Raw genomic sequence first — 16,336 nt, 5'->3', positions numbered from 1 at the left:
TAGTGTTGGAAATAAGCACAATACAATTGCTTTCTTTTTTGTAACATGTTAACAGGTCGACCAACCTCATTGCGACTGTAGGATGTCACTTGTTCGTAGAAGAGCAAAATCAGAAAAATAGAGACGAGCAAGTAAGTCATTGTTGTACAACAGTTTCTGCGACACCTAAGTTAAGCTGTCTGCAATTTACGTGCAAATAAAATTGTTTTCAAGATGTTTACAGTTTTATTGCCTCGTTCAAAGAGACTGGTATACAAATTTTTGAGGAAAGCTGGAGTTGGCCGTGTTTTTATTTGCTTTAGGAAATGTGTGGAAATGTGCCATTTTATTATTTATTTTATAAATTTTTTAACTGCTACAGGAACGTTAATTTGTAGATGTAGCAACATGTATTTGTTCTATGTTTATTTATTCAAGATACCCTTATGGCCCTACGGGAATTAATGAGGGGTGTGGTACCTGAGCAGATTAAACAAAGAATAATAACATAAGAGAAATCTGCAACGTTTGTACAAGAAAAAATTAAGGAAAAAAGATACAACAGAAACGTCAGTGTCCACACTCATACTAAAAAACATACACGCAAGGAACACAGTAATAGTGTACTGTGTTTAAGCTGTTTTTTTCATTTGAATTGTGAATGTGAGGCTCCTAAGGAAATATATGTAGTGCTTGACCAGTTTTGAAAATGCTATTTCTTTTTTATTTTTCATTGACAGAAGTCTCAACAAGCATCTGGATGCACGTACAACGTTTGTGCGGAGCACCTCTGATATCTGTCGTCTTCTATGGCCGTGAAACTGGGAATAAATAAAACTAAAAACTGTCGCCTTCATTTGGTATATTCCTTTTACATTGTGCAGGAACGTGGAAATAACACGGAGGACAATACACAAACACTTGCACGTCATCGTCCCCTGGTCACTTATCTGGTATTTATGCTGCAGTTTAAACCAACTGCCAGGTAGCCAACATTCACAACCATTTCAAGTTGTACCTCAAGCTGAAACGTTATGATTCATTTGTCCGAGGAACATGTTAAAGGTCTTCACAAGAAGACATTATTAAAGATAGAGATGCTACACTGTTATAACAGCAGGTTCTAAAGATTTTGCATATTTTAATACTGGCCTTCACATCTGCTCTTGAAGCCTGTGAGTTGGAAGCAATCTAATGCTTGCTTTACATCGGTTACTACAAAGGGCTAGTGTCATAGCAATCAAGCATCCTGCAATAACACAAATTTGTTTAGACTTAGAGCCACTAAATAAGCTACGCTACCATCTATCGCCAATAAATGTGCATTTTGGAATGACCACATCTGGAAACTGACTTGAAGGGGCAATATTTCATCCTACGTTTCTTTTGAGTTTAAAAGTGGCACACTGCACAAGTAAAACTGCTATTGCGATAACTGTTCTCCCGGGTACACGCGCGCTTCTAGGAAATCTCGCAGCCGTGAACAAAATTTCTCTTTGATTTTCTCATCTTTCTTGAAAGAAGCAGAAACTTAAACGCAGAGGTAACTAAGTGTCGGAGAAATAATGAATAAGATGTCCTCCAAGTCTGATGATTGGCTGGTGCGAGGCAGCAGTAATATTAGCGCCACACAGAGGAAAAAGAAATTTTTAAGTTTATAAGAATAAAGGAACCAGCGCAGGACAAACTCGGGGCGACACAATGGACACGGTCAGGCAGGCACGCTCCGCATTAAAAAAAATCGTTCAGCAAGACATCCGTAAAAATTGAAGTACATACAAAACGAAGCGTCAGTTCCAGCCGTTTCTTGCTTCGTCTGCTGCTAGACACAGGCCGTCGCCTCCTCTTTTAGAGGAGGCGATGCGCTGGCACTCAGCTTCCTAGAGGGAATTCCCTAGGAGGCGACGCGCGAAGCCACATCAAGCCTGCTCGCTGCAACAACAAATTCCCTAAATGTCCCTAACTTTTGTCCCCATGTGACAGTGGTTTCAGGAGCCAATCAAAACGTGGAATAATTTCCTCCTTTTAGCCGCATGCCGCAGAGAAGCCCCCTCTACGGCTGCGCCGCAGCCGCTGACGCGAGCGGCACCGCGCCCCGTCTAGGAACAGCAGCAGCAGCAGCGTGAGCGACATCGCAGGAATCCAGAGTAGCCAACGTTTTTAGATTAGCTAAACGTTGCTAAATAAGCTAAATCTAAGATTAGCTAATTTAGCCAAAAGATTAGCTAAATCTAAAAACATTGAGAGTAGCTGCCGTAAGGCGCCCCCACCACGCGTCGGCCGCCGTCGGAAGCGCGGCGGCGCGGCTCCTACACGCGCGACGGGCGGCTTTCCCGCAGCAATCCGGATAACAAGATGGCGGACGGTCGCGCAACTCTTAGCTCCCTGCGGGAGCTATATACACGGTTTCTCCGGCGCTCGCCGTTCTCTGGCGACATCGTGCGTTCACCGGAAACGTGCCCTAGAAAGCTTCCTGTTTACATTGTTTTACCGTGGTTTCAGCCTGCGTTGGTGGCGGCAGCTGCTTGTGTTTCGAAATTTTCGGTGGACAAAATTATTCCGATGAAGCGCTCGCGACTCAGACACTGCTGTGTTGTGCTGGGATGCAGTCTGCGTTCCGGAAAAAATTTGTTATCGGAAGTCAGAACGTTCTGTTTCCCGAGAGATGAAGGCAGAAGCAGCGCCTGGCTTGCAGCTATCAAGAAGGAAAACTGGACTCCCACAAAGAGCGTGCAGATTTGTTCTGCCCACTTCATTAGAGGCAAGTAAAGCCCAATGTATGCTTCAGTTGCACAGAGGCGATGCTCAGACGTTTGTCTAAGGTCCCCAATTACAAGGAACACGCCGGACGCCGTCGAGTTCCACCCAGAACAGTAACCACGGTGACGCTTTAGTTGGATAGCAAAGCTGCATGCTAACGCCGAAAATACATTGTAAAGGTGTTTCTTGTAATTAGAGGCTTAATTATCAGGGATGTGTACTGTTCGAAGCAACACTCGGGACACCAAAGTAGCCGCGCTCCGCATGAATCGCCGCACCGCGTACGTCGCGTTGCCCACGTTTTGTTGCTAATTACAGTTGCGACGTTACATTTGCTTTTTATGAGAGCGACGCCTGCGAGTGGGTTTTCATCGGTGCGAGCAACTGACTCGTAGTTTGTCGTGTTACCGCCAATGGAAATGGTCGCACTCCAGCTAATTTACCTTTTAGCTGGAGTGCGGACTACATGTTAGCGCGGACTACATGTAGGCGGGTTAACCTGAAAGTTTGATTCGTGAATAGTGTACTAGTCAGTAAACCATAGTTGTTCTCGTGACTCAGCCGCACCTGACGTCATCACATAATGAGTACGTTTTGTTATCTCAGTCACACTAAACACCTTCGATCGCGACTGATTCCGATCAGCGCCGATCTCTATCAAAACTGCCCATTGTGACACAGGCGCAGTAAAAAGCGATTTATCGTGATGTGGTCCAAATGTTTGAGTGAGTCAACTAGCCCGTTTTATGCAGCCTAAAATACGTGTGATGAAGCGCAGGTTCCGTTTATGTGAAGTGGCGTACCGTACACACTCCTTCTTATGTGAAAAATCGGTGTTCATTATTACGAATTTGCTAATTGTGTTGTCATAGTAGTAGTCATGTAGTCGCTAGACATCGCTGTAAACACATCTTAAGGAATGCGCCAGAAATTAATGCAGCGACAAACTCAAACACACCAGGCAAACACCGCCGCGACGGCCGTTACCATTTGAACCCATTACTGGAAGTGCCGCACCGGAAGTGCCGCTGGCCGGGGATCACGTCCGGGTCACCACTTGTAGGAAGCGGAGCCGTGGACTCGGTGAGGTGCGCTGTGGCTTCCTACATTTTATTGGGGTGCGCAAGCCCGACCGGAACTGGAATGGGAGCGGCGTAGAGACAAGCGACCGCCCAGGCGCTCGGTCGTGTTCGATCTTTGGCCCTCTCGTGAGGCGCGTGGCACTGCTGACGTGCCAGTCCGCTGATGATGATAGTGGTGAAAGGATGTGGATGATGATAGTAGCGCTGATGATTGCGGTCGCGATGATGCCGCTACAAATCAATCAATCAATCAATCAATCAATCAATCAGAAGCTTGTGTTTAGTTTGGTCTTCTTCGGAAAGGGCAAAACTGGGCATGTTATTTAAACCAGAAAACGTGCATGTTCATAAATACAAAGATTGCAATATCCTGAGGCAAATTCCTTGCAGTACTGCCTTGCAGTACTGCCTAAAAACCATTTGAACCACTAAACTGTGTCTACAGAGCTTGTTTGGGTGTCAGAGCTGCGTTATTATTCATTAATCATTAATGAATAAGCATTCATTAATCCCAGCAATGCCGCTAAAAGAAACAAGCGTCAAATACTCGCGCTGTGGCGTGTCCCGAACTTTCAGCGTGAAATCACGGCCAATAGTAACCTTATAACGCGGCATCTCTTGCCATGGCGTGGAACATGAGGTAATCTTAATGTTAAGGGGGGCGGCCTACAGCCTTAAACATACAGAATAAACGTTTATTGAAATAAAAGCAGGGGTGGTGTCTTCAGCCAAGCGCTACGCGTCTTCCCGCGGCGACAGCTCTGTTCATCACCGTAAGATATACACACGCGAACTCGCTGCTTGAACCATACCTTACGTCAATACCTTCCATGTAAGGCAAAATTCAGGCTGCCCTCAAACATAGTAATCGAGAAACCAGCTTCCCATCGTCTTCTCCCTTGTAAAGCCAAAAAAAAACACGACCGCACTTCAGCGTCCCTGCCGGCTCAGCGCCTTTTCTGCCCACGGCAATATGGCCGCCGGCCGTTTCTCCTGCCTTCACCTCCTCGCGTTGCCCGCTATGGGCGGCCTCCATTCCAGAAGTTTTATACAACCTCCTTGATTTGGACCGAGAGGGATCTGCTCCGCCGTCGCAAAGCGACAAAAAGCGACGGCCGGCTCGTCGCTTTGCGACGTCGCTTTTCGTCGCGCGACGAGGCGAATCGCCAGTGGGAATGTGCCTTTCATCGGCCGAGAAGGTTGACTCTGGCGCTACCGGTGAACGATGTTGCTCGATGCTAGCTGAGACGAGCCGGAGTGTTCGGCTCCTGTTCCTCTGTTAATCGCCTTGCAGGGCTACCAACCTGAAGCCACTTTTCCCCTAGCTCAGATAAAAAAATTCCCTAGATTTCCCTAGATTTTTGCTGAATGCGGTTATCAGATGTTTTCTCTCAGATATTGGGTTCTAGTTATGCGATATGACTGCCGAATTTACTTTTAAGTATAATTATGAATTCCTTTGAAACCATTTGTGAAGTAACGGAGATGATGGTGAAAAAAATGTTGGAGCACAATTTGTAATGCTTTAAATATTTCATGTCATCAAACCACAAAAGGAATAGAGGGTAATTACGTGGGGCGGACATGTAATAGCGATTAATACATATAAAAATTACCTATAAAGAAAAAGCAATCGCTCGGCGCACACACAACGATACGACATTCCAAGAAGCACTACTTGTTAGCGCCTTGTATATAAGCCAAATATGTGTTAAATTATAAAAATAACATAATCAACAACATCGCAATTCAATTCAAAAAACAAGAATATTTTACTACGACACAGAGCACTTGTAATAGCATCCGAGTATATATGAAAGAAAAATAATAGGAACGAGCACAGACGATGCGCAGTGCATGAGATATTCGAGCGAGCAAGTTTATGAACTTCATCAATCGTGTTCTTTTGATATTTAACCCAGCAGTGTCAAACGTAGGAGCGATAGCTTCGCTCGATGCACATTAATGGGAAATAGATAGTTAGGAGCACCGACAAGTGGGCAAGTTGGTATGGAGACATACTAAATAAAAGCGCAGAAAAACGCAGGACAAAGAGAAGAACTACACAGGATGAGAGCTTACTAACAACTGAGTTTAATGAAACCAAAAACGACAAATCTCGACGCAGCGCACCCTTGTGGCGCATCATACACAAAAAACTGACGTAATTCAACAGCAATCTGGAAGAAATCAGCAAACCCATGCGCCGCAACAAATTGCCCGATGATCCGCGCGAATGTTAACAGATCGATAACATCAGCACCGAACATTGCGAATCCAAGAAATTTACTGCCTTTTCACTGGACGCTATCTTCAAGATAGGCGATTTCCTCATTAAGGAGGGCGACGGATGGGGCGCTTACACAAGTTCCATTCTTATTGCACAAAAAGATAAAGTAAGCCTCTGCCACCTCGCGTGTGCGTTGCTCGGGGTGCCTAAACAGGACTTCTGTTTTTTCCAAAAGAGGCACACACCCATGCTTCCTACAAAGGTCAGATAGATGGGAGCATGGAGTCCCCTTCAAGGAAGACGACTGTTCACGAAGACGAATGTTTAGGCACCTGCCCGTCTGGCCTACGTAGGATCCGCCGCAATCAAAAGGGATCCGGTAAACAACGCCTTTCGCGCGTTTTACGAATTGTTTTCCATGCCTGACCCCGCACCCGTCTGCTCGAGTTCCTTTCTTTTGGTTGACTTTTGTTGCTATAGCCCCACACAAAGAGGACAATTTGTTTGGTGCAGAGAACACTGCCTTGACATCAAACTTCCCCGCGACCTTCTTTAATCGGTGAGCCACGCGATGGGTGTATGATACAACCACCTTCTTATCCCGACGGGCCACTCCACCGTCATCCTCAATGAGTACACGCGGGCGCTTGATGTCTTTTACAACGCGTTGCACTGCCGAAACCAACACTTCTTCAGGAAACCCTGCCTGCTTCAGGCGAGCCACCTGACATGAAAAGCTGGGCTGCAGTCGGTGGTGGCACGACTTTTTCAATAGATAGCGGCGCTTCATCGAAAAACTGAAATGCATAGGTACATAAAAAAATTAATGTTAAACTTAACAAAGGACACCATTACACGACTGAAGGCATAGGTCCACGTGGACGCAAAAATTTCCCTATATTTTGACAATTTTTTCTTTTCCCTAAAGACAACCCAAATCCCCTAGATCTAGGGAAATTTCCCTAGAGTTGGCAGCCCTGTCGCCTCGTCGACTCTCCCCGCGCGTTCCTTGCGCGCCTCTTATCAACTCCCGAATGACGTCATGTCAGCCGCCCTGCCGTTTCATTGGACGGACGGGTTTCCAAGTGACCCACGACGTGCCCTGGCTACTGAGCGCGGGGGAGGACGCCTCCTCTGGGGCCGCTCAAGGACTTCCGCAATTCGCCCTCTCCACAACGTCATCATCGTCATCAGCAGCAGCAGCAGCATACTCAGGTTCACTGCAGGACGAAGTGCTCTCTCATCGACCTCCAACCGCTCCCGCACTGCACTGCCCGAGTTCACTGTTTTCCCCCGAATTTCTTTATTACCTGCAGTCACTAAAATAGGTTGTTTACTTTTAGACAGAAAGCTCTACTAAGCTGCACCTTTCAATGTCATTAATCGCTTCGCAAGGAAATTGATCCTGGCTTTCCTTATGTCTTGATGCAAGAGGGGTCCATGTTTCTTGGAATGGGGAGCGCTTTCAATTCCTCTCTGGCGCCGTTGCTGAGGTCTTTGTTGACAATTGATTGTACATCTTACCTGGAGCCTACTCTTTGCAGAATGGCCCTGCAAGTTCTCGTCTTTTGTAGCCTTTCCTTTTGTGAAACAAGGGTAGCTTCACAAATTTATTTAAAAGTGGTAGACACGTCGAGATTCATGATTTTTTTTATTTGCCGTGTGGTTGGGAAGACCGAGAGCCGCTTTTTATGCAGTACGCAATATAATGTTCGCCTGTTCCTTTTCCTGCATGTTCAGAGAGTGAGAAGGCAGAATGTAAGCAAATCTGCTTACTACTAATGCCTGCATAATACGCAACGTTTCTTCTTCCTTCAGTCCTGCTCTCTTCTTGATTATTCTGCTAACTATCTTTGAAATTTGCAGCGTTGATTTTTTAATTTTTGCAAATGTGAACAATCCATTGTTTTGAACAATCGCCCCAAGGATTCTTAATTTATCTGTCTCTGCTACTTCGTGGTCCCCAAGCTTGCTTTTTATCTCCCCTAGGCTGCTATACTCAAATAACTTCAGACTTTTCTGGTGCGCACTCTAGGCCGTTATTCCTTGCCAGCTTTTCCACCCAGTTCGCGGCTTCTTGGAGTACCTGTTTCTTTTGAGCCAAGGAGCCTTTAGTGGCCCAGATGGCTATGTCGTCGGCGTACAAAATGGAACATATATATATAAACCGCTTGGCTTTCGAAGCCTCTAGGTACGCCGCGACGACAGCCGCTACGACGGAACGCCGTGTGGCTCTACTTGGGTCCAGCGAGCGAGCTGGACCCAAGGGCCTGGACTCAAGGGCCCTGCACTTAAAATTCCCGGGTTTACAAGATTTCGGTTCACGTTATAAATGCCCAGAAGCCCTCCACTAAGGCGTGCCTCATCGCCTGTGTAGCGTCGGCGCCTTTAACCTCATAATCAATCTAAAAGACGCTCGTGACAAAAAAATAAAAGAAAACACATGAAAACATACCTTGATAGGGGTATTTCCAAATGTTCTTACTGCAAACAATATAGGCGCTCCACGAAACAGACGGTCAGCCAATTGAAGACAGCTACTTCAACAAAATTGGTTCAGCAACATAGTGTAAACAAAATTTATCATGTTATACCAGACAAAAAGGCTTCCCTGCTCGAAAGATACGCGATTTGTTATATTATACCAACATCCTGAGAGAAAGGAATATTAGGTGGTAAAAATTAAAACAAATAGTTGTAATTCATTCATTCTAAAGAGTCATTACATTTTATGTCGAAGCTACAGTTCACTAACGGGTGAGTTACCGCTCACGTTAATTACGTTGGCCATGTGGAGAAGCGCAGGCGTGTACAAAAAATGGCTGCGGCTTATCTGAGTTATACCTTGGATATGCAAGGTAAAAGCTTGGCTTAGTCTGGTTGAGTCTTGATTTCACTTGGTTAACCTTTGGTTTAGCTGTATTACCGACCACGTCTCAAAGCCGTTCAGTTCCGTGCAACGCTGACAGGACGAGGCCGGGCGAACGCGGCGAACTCACCGTTCATTTTCCCCGGGCGCGAGACGAGTCACGATGGCCGAAACGACCCAGTGCCCCATGCATGGGAGGCTGCGGGGGTGGTCGGCTGCCGGCGCAGCGGCGGTGGCGAACACCGCTCTCGTGCAGCGCAGAACGACTGAAAACGTGGCGTTGTGCGCAGCGCCGACAGCGGGCCGGGCGAATCACGCGACGCGGTTCGAGGGGTGTGTCGCCGGAGGTGTGTCTTTGGTCAAAAGGTCACCTTGCGCATCCGCCACGAAACCGCTGGACGAGAGTAGTAATGCTTCGCTTTAAAACATACGAGCAATTCTGCTTTATGGAGGTGGGTGACCAGCGGATCTCTTTGTTGGCTCTTGCTTGGCTGCTAACGTTCACTCAAACACCGCCTTCGCGCCGGGGATGCGCTCAGAGAGACTGTAGCCACGCCAAAGGCTTGCGCTTTCCGCATCGCGGTACGGTTAATCCTGGATATAAGGAAGTTGACAATATTTTGCATTTTTTTCGTTACATCCAGGTTTTCCTTACTTCCATATTTAGAGTTAAACCTCGCGGGAATGAAGCCGAAACGAACCCAATATGCTAAGCATCAGTGATGCTGAACTCACCCTTGTTCAAGGATATATTTCACACTAAAAAGCTACGTGATTTCGCGCTTGCTGCTACTACACGGCCCCCGAATTCCCGAAAGATGTAACTAACTATCACTTTTGCTTTTTGATACTTTTCGGCGCCTTGACGTGTTTCAAGGACCAAACTTATGCTGAAAGCGTGCCTTTTCGCGAACTTCATTCTCTTTTCTGCAGTCGGAATTGTCGTACGGATGCTAGCTCGGACACTGCGCCGGGCGGTGATGTTCTTCTTTCTCGCCGGCAGAGACGTAATTCAGGCAGCAGAAATCATCTGCGAAATCATACCAGAGATATCAGGGGTACACGCGCAACAACTCGCCGACAGGCAGACCTATAGCATCCAACCGCCCCCGCACTCACACGTAGAAACGCGCGAGAAATATCGGTACGGGCGAAATTCGCTAAATTAGTGCATTTGGCCAGCCGATTTTTCAGAAAACGGGCAAGGAACCTTGACTCATCAGCGTAGCGAATTCGTTACGCCAAGGTTAACCGTCGCAACTTCTTTGTTAGATAGAGGTGGCAAAACACATGGGCTTCAATGAACTTTGGAAATGGGGAATTGAAAATCTTCGTTAAATCCAAAAATTCTCTACATAGAGGCTTGTTAAATTCAGGTTTAACTTTATTTTGACTCCCGATGGGTATCGTGCTTTCGCTTGTAGTCCGCGGTCCGAGAATGGCGCGTTGCCTCCCGCCGGGGCGTTCGCACCGATTGCCGCCTTTCACTCTAGGCATCACTGTGTAAGGGAAAAGCCAGCCTAAACATTTCTAGCTTACATCAATCTACTTAACGTCGACTTCACAACTAAAGACGGTTGATTGGCTGGGAAGATATTATTCTGAAGGAAACATACGCCTTCTGAATAAAAACTACGCAGAAATTCAGAGAATTGTCTAGTAATGCGTAGCATTCTTATCCCTCCTGTCTGGAGCAAGTTTTTTACATCTAAATTGATGGGAGTTTCGAAAGTCTGTCTTAGGACTTATCTATATATACGCAATGATGATTTATTTCTGCCAAATATGCGTTTTTGTGTAAACGAGGCGCGTACACTGTTTGCCATTTTCTATATTGTTTTTTTTTAGTGCAGAGCATTTCTTTAAAGGAGCCATGAAGACAAAATACAAGTTGGGTGTATTAGAAAGACTGCTCAGTCCCGATAACAATGATACCAATATCATCGCAATCTTCGAACAAATAACGGAGATATTAAAGAAAACGTGTGAAGCAGTCGCAACCCCCTTGCCAATTTCCCGCAACTTTTCTATGACGTCACGGAACCTTGTTTATGCGATTGGCGGCCGCCTAATTGACCTGTCGCGACGACACATGACTGGACGTGTGTAATGGGGCCTCTAGTTCCATTTGACCGCATCACTTGAATGCTAGCGGGCAGTTAACGCACTGAAAATTATGTTTTATTGTTGGCCCGTATGACGTCATTCTTGCTCATAACACGTCACTGTGGCGCAAAATTTGAAAGGTTTTAAATACTTCTTGCTTTTTTTCGTTAAAAAAACATCTTTTGCGGCTGTAATGGAGCTGAGTGAGATACTGAATCCTAGTTCTTTAAAATTAAACGAAGTTGTATTTTCTCTTCATGGCTCCTTTAACTCACGATGTCACCCGGCGTTGTCGGCGTTGGCGTGCCTCGGCGTCCGCAACAGCCGTTCCAGGTGCGCCCTCTCCCCCACTCCTCCTCTCCCGCATCACGCTACCCTCCTCGTTCTCAACAACAGGTCCGCACCCCTCCCCCTACACTATATAAAAAAATAATACTTACCGGCGCCTGGTTTCAATCCCACGACCCTGCGGGCGGAACGCAAGGTACATGGTGTCCTACCCACTGCGCCACAAAGCCGACACAGAATGAAAGGCTACGAACGCGCCTTATATCCTTGACTTATTCAAACTACGTCAAGAAGCTGCTGATACAACGCATTCACTACCACCAACTCCCCAAACACTAAACGTTTACGCAATACACCCAACCCCTATGCGACGCATTTATTCGAGTCCCCCTCGCGGGGAGATGTTTGTCCTTTGCTTTTTTTGGTTTTTCAAAACTCTGTATGGCCTGCATTTACGCTGTTATAACGCTTAAAGGTGAATATTTGCATTTTTGTGGAAATGCAGAGAGTTCCACGGCTCGTTCATTTCGGTATTTGTTATATTTTTGCAATTGTGGATGTTCTGTTCGTCCTATTAGAGAGTTTTAGTATAGCGTTTAGCTGTGGCGTTAACGTTTGCGCGCCGCAACCGCAAAGGGATAGCGCCTCGCTACGCGACAGAAGCGCTGGACGTTTTAGTATTGCGGAGCAACGCCACATAGCGCGGAGCGCACGGTAATGCGCGCTGCGCCATCTAAAAGACAAATTGTGAAGTAGCCAAGCATACAAGCCACGAAGCTAGCCATCGGCATCCATGCCAATGCAAAATTCGGTCCAACTGAAGTCGTTTCCGTTCTCCTTGTCGAACATCTCGCGTAAACAAAGTGCACGTGTTTCATCTTGGGTTGTGACTCGCTAGAGAATGGCGCCTACGAGTATATTGCACGACCCGTACTACCTCAATACCCTCAGTTGGTCGGACGTTGAGGCGCTCATGATGAGAAGCCACCAGGTTGTGCCGAGGTGCTTCGTGTCGAAGCGCGGGCTGATGAACCTAAGCTCCGTGCCCGACAGTGTCTTTAGGAGACAGTTCCGATTTGCGAAAGATGACTTTCCTACGCTCTGCCAGGCACTTGGAATCCCGAAGACGGTGTCGAGCGCGCAGGGGGTGAACATACCCGGCTGGGAAGCCCTCTGCATATTGTTGCGACGACTGGCCTACCCGAACAGGCTGTGCGATCTTGAACTCTTTTTTGTCGCCACTCTTCGGTGAATTCCAGCGTTACAAACATACTGCTTGAACGCATCGACAGAAGCTTTGGGCACTTGCTGGACGATGTTAGCCAGCTGAAGTGGCTGTCAGCGACAGATTTGGACGAGCTGTCCGAGGTGAGCTGGCATCTTACTATACCTAATTTCGAACTTGATGTGGACACAACTTTAATTTTTATAACTGGAACCAAGTGCAATACAATTTTCAGGCCTGCATATCCAAACGACGGCCTGTAGTTATGTGTGTGGAGCGGATTCGCGCATTAAGGAGCGAAAGCTGCGTCAATTTTTTTTATGTGCTTCGTGAAAGTAAGCTTCAATGGGTTATACGCTCGCCTTCGGTAATTTTGGTATATGAACAGCGTATATGAACCCATAGTACGATGTCGGAGACCGTACCTCGGCGCCATAAAACAAGCGGGGCCATCTTCCGTTTGTACTCGTTGTTACACTGGGCGACGTTTGTCATAATGCTTTGTAGTAACTGTGTGCTGCTTCATTCTGTTTCTTAGGCTGTCTGCAACAAGAGAGCGCCCCTGCGGAGCTGCTGGGCCTTCATTGATGGCACTGCCAGGCCCATCTGCAGACCCTCCCAAAATCAGCAAGAATACTTCTCTGGGCACAAGCGTCTGCACGCTCTCAAATATCAAGCACTGATGTGTGCGAATGGGCTGATCTGCGAGCTCGACGGCCCATACCCTGGCAAGCGGCATGATGCCGGTATGGATCACATTTCACTGGAAAACCTCTAGGATATACATTGCGCCCATAGGCAACAGGCTCATTTGGCTTTTAGTTTTCAATTTCCAGCCATTTTGATGTAAACATGCTATGCAGTATCAGCTTGAGGGGTCTGGGTGATTTGTTTTCTTTCTGATAGCACTTCACTGTAATTCATGCAGTTGCCGTGTAGATTTTTTTGGCAGTTGGTTTCTGTGCGTATTTATACCATGTGCGCTCCGCTGAAATGCATGCTTCATATTTGTCTTAAGGAACTTGAACAACAATGTATGCCTGGGTGCCAGCTTTAAAGTGCCCAAATTTTTTATATGTATAGTGCAAGCTCTTGAGCCTGCTGTCTACGGTCAAATGTTCAATTACAACCAACAGGCAACAACAAAACGAACTTGCAAATTCATATCGACAACAGGCGCGGAAAGACGTAGACTAAGAAAGAAATACACAGGACGACGCGCTACTAGCAAAAAAGTTAATTGTCGAACCAAGATCCACACACCGTCTCTGCTTTCCTTCGGACCGAGGCAAGATTTCCACGCATTCAGTGATGCACCTTTGTTTCACCTCCTCCTTTACCTGGCGGGACACGGACCTTGCAAGGGCGATCTTGTCCACTGCCTGTAGGTTTGGCTCCAGGCAGAACTTTGGGCCAAGCTGCAAGATCCGCTTGTGCTGCTGCGGTACTTCATCATCACCCAAGACGAAAACAGGGCGGTCTGGTGCACGTTTCTTTACTCTCGTCGGAAGCGTGGGTCGAATCTGGGTCCACAGAAATTCCGTGATCTGGTGGGCTATCTTCGACCATTCTCGGAACGAACACCTTCCGCTGTGTTGCCGTTCACACGATACACGAAGGCAGTCCTTGAAAAACCGCACCTGGTGTTGCCACTCTGTGCAGAGGATCCGGCACATGCGCCTGGAATGACCTTCCGAGGGTGCCATCCATCCACACATCACTCGTAGGTCAGGAGGGCACGGCAACACGGCAACAATCGTGTGAACGGCAGCACAGCGGAAGGTGTTCGTTCCGAGAATGGTCGAAGATAGCCCACCAGATCACGGAATTTCTGTGGACCCAGATTCGACCCACGCTTCCGACGAGAGTAAAGAAACGTGCACCAGACCGCCCTGTTGTCGTCTTGGGTGATGATGAAGTACCGCAGCAGCACAAGCGGATCTTGCAGCTTGGCCCAAAGTTCTGCCTGGAGCCAAACCTACAGGCAGTGGACAAGATCGCCCTTGCAAGGTCCGTGTCCCGCCAGGTAAAGGAGGAGGAGAAACAAAGGTGCATCACTGAATGCGTGGAAATCTTGCCTCGGTCCGAAGGAAAGCAGAGACGGTGTGTGGATCTTGGTTCGACAATTAACTTTTTTGCTAGTAGCGCGTCGTCCTGTGTATTTCTTTCTTAGTCTACGTCTTTCCGCGCCTGTTGTCGATATGAATCAGCACCAACTCGCCCAACTTGCCATCTTGTTGAACTTGCAAAGTTTGGAGCAACCACTTTAAGGGACCATGCAGCGTGCACCAGTGGCACCACTTACCCATGCAGTCTCTCTTATTAGGCATGGGGTTAGTAAATGAACAGGCTGGGACAGCAAATGCTATGTAGCAGTTGCTGTTTTTTTGTTTACGTGTTTATATCTTACTCAAGGATTGCATTTTGTTCCAGGAATTCTTTTTGAGAGCGACCTGTACAGCAAGCTGGAGCGCTTGGTGGGCGAACATCACTACGTCATCTACGGCGATCCTGCATATCCCCTACGGCATCTCATCATGAAGCCATACAGAGGCTCTCATCTGGCTCGAGAACAGCAGAATTTCAACTCTGCCATGAGCACTGTAAGGCAGGCGGTGGAGTTGGGATTTGGGAAGGTGGTGTTACCTTCCTTGACTTCAAGAAGAACCAGAAGTTGCTTTTGCAGGCTGTGCCGAAAATGTACAGAGTGGCAGTCATTTTAATTAACTGCCATGCTTGCATGTATGGCAATCAAATCTCAGCCTACTTTGGCACGGAGCCACCTTGCCTGTACGACTATCTGCATCAAGGTAGTGCCCAAGTCCTGAGTGGTGTAGTAGCTAACCTCATGAGTGGTTCTGTACCTGCTGGAATGGAAACCTGCTGGGATGGAAAGGAAGCGAGGTTTCTTTCAAATAAACACACAGTAACCTTTATGTCGTTTTAGTTTTTTTTTTACTTCCGCCAGCACCGTCTTAATTACATCAAAAAAGCAGCCTCGTTGGCAGCATTGTGGCGTCGCTGCTCCCCCCGGTCGCGGCGGTCTTCTTCTCGTGCTTTCAATTCTTCAAGGCGTATGGCAGCCTCCTGCTGGAGGCGCTCCCTCTCTAGGGCCAGCCGGTCGTTTTCCAGCTCCAGCCTCTTCATCTCCACGGCGTTTTCCTTATCCCGCAACAACTGCTCGTGGCGCCACCTTTTTTCCCAAAAAAGCGTGGTCTGCGCTGAGGCGTGGCTCCCTTCTTTCTGTAAAATTAGATTGATACAAGGCAAGTGTTAGCAAAATGCAGCAGCCAGACCAAACTTGTTGCTTACTTCGTGCAAAATGCCGCCTTGGGGTCTCGTCGACTGCCGCTGATTTTGGAGTGTCCGGTGGCACGGTTCCTGGCGGGTCGCACTGCAGCGATGAGTAGTCGCTTGCGCCAGGGGCGTCATACTCCAGGTGCAAGGGTGGAGATGGAGAGTTCCCACCTCCAAGAATTCCATAAAGGATGTCTTGGGCTGTTTCTGAATGGGCTGAAAGCGCCACAAATGTAATGTAATAAGAGGTATTTACGTAAGATTTTGTATCTGTTCCCAGCTACAACAATAATTCTGATCGCTTGCTATGATACTAATTTGCGTTCAGGCTAACTCGCATTTGAGATCAAGTAAATACTAGCAGTAAAAAAAAATAAAACCCAGGTGCAAATGAACGGGCTCGGTGAGAATGTGCAAAAAAAAAACAAAGAAAGGCCAAAAAACTGCTTACACGTCGGTACATCAGTGCACACTTCGAGCTCCAGCGCGTGTTCCGCTGC

General features: G+C 47.2%; 1 pseudogene; it reads left to right on the top strand.

The window, feature by feature from the left end:
* The first annotated feature begins 11,895 nt into the window (after nucleotides 1-11,895).
* LOC144178038 (uncharacterized) lies at nucleotides 11,896-15,486 on the top strand (annotated as a pseudogene).
* The last annotated feature ends 850 nt before the right edge of the window (nucleotides 15,487-16,336 follow it).

Source organism: Haemaphysalis longicornis, unplaced genomic scaffold, assembly GCF_048455015.1.
Source record: "Haemaphysalis longicornis isolate Haplotype H1 unplaced genomic scaffold, Haemaphysalis longicornis Haplotype H1 scaffold_39, whole genome shotgun sequence".
NCBI lineage: Eukaryota > Metazoa > Arthropoda > Arachnida > Ixodida > Ixodidae > Haemaphysalis > Haemaphysalis longicornis.
Note: the sequence above shows the minus strand (reverse complement) of the source record. Positions and strands in the feature narration are given on the sequence as shown.